Source organism: Vigna radiata, unplaced genomic scaffold, assembly GCF_000741045.1.
Source record: "Vigna radiata var. radiata cultivar VC1973A unplaced genomic scaffold, Vradiata_ver6 scaffold_411, whole genome shotgun sequence".
Taxonomy (NCBI): domain Eukaryota; kingdom Viridiplantae; phylum Streptophyta; class Magnoliopsida; order Fabales; family Fabaceae; genus Vigna; species Vigna radiata.
The window spans coordinates 45,407-46,394 of record NW_014544153.1 but is presented as its reverse complement, the minus strand read 5'-3'; positions in this window follow the sequence as shown (position 1 = coordinate 46,394).

Here is a 988-nt window from a genome sequence, read left to right as displayed (position 1 = left end):
GTCAAATTAAGCATAATTAGGAAAAACGGGAAAATATCGGACAATTAAGCACAATTCCCTGATTAAATTCGGTACAATAAACTAAGTGAAATCAATAAAATATCGACTCATCAAAATAGACCACACTTAGTCTTTTGCACTCCTGGGCAAAATCAAGACGCAAATCAAGGAACAACTCAGAGGACATCAGGGAGGTGACAGACTTAACATACAGAAAACTACGACTCACAAGGACAGACGCAGAGTTGCACAGTTCTCAAGAAATCTGGACAATGAAAGGAAGTAGACAAAATCCCACACAGAGTCAAGGAAAACAAATACTTAAGAAATCATCCAAGCATTTCAAAAGTTCAAGAGGTAAATCACAAGCAACAGAGCCTCACAGATGCACTATTAGTGTTTCTCTCAAGTGTCTAAGGTAAACAATGTCAACTCAGTGCACTCAAGAAAGCAAACACAAACAGACTTGGCAAGCCTCTAATATCAACACTCAAACAGATATGCATGTTCAAATCAAAAGGTCTTTTATGGATGCAATGGGGTCAAGGACAAGGAAGGATACATATGGATGAGAAGCTACAAACCAAAGGAAATAGAGGAGCAATGGGGAACAAGTGTAAACACAGTATACGCACACCCAAAACCTCTAATTCAATCCTCTTCTTGACTCCTTTATTCACAAAATTTTTTATTTTTCTCATTTTTTTTGTATTTTTTTTTTCTTTTTTTTCTTCATCTGGTCTCTTTTCTTTTCTCTCTTTTGAGAGCACAACTCTAAGAGACAAGATACACAACATATTTACAAAACAAAACAAGAAGAAGAGCCTATTAGCCAAATCATCAGAATATCCCAAAAGACCACACTTATTCCCAAAATAATTCCAAAGCTCCAAAATTCCCTAAGGTTAAGGTAATCATGGTTTTTCACATAGGGCTAGTGTCTGAGCTTCAAAACAAAGAAATGGGGAAAGTATAGGCTCAAAGGGGT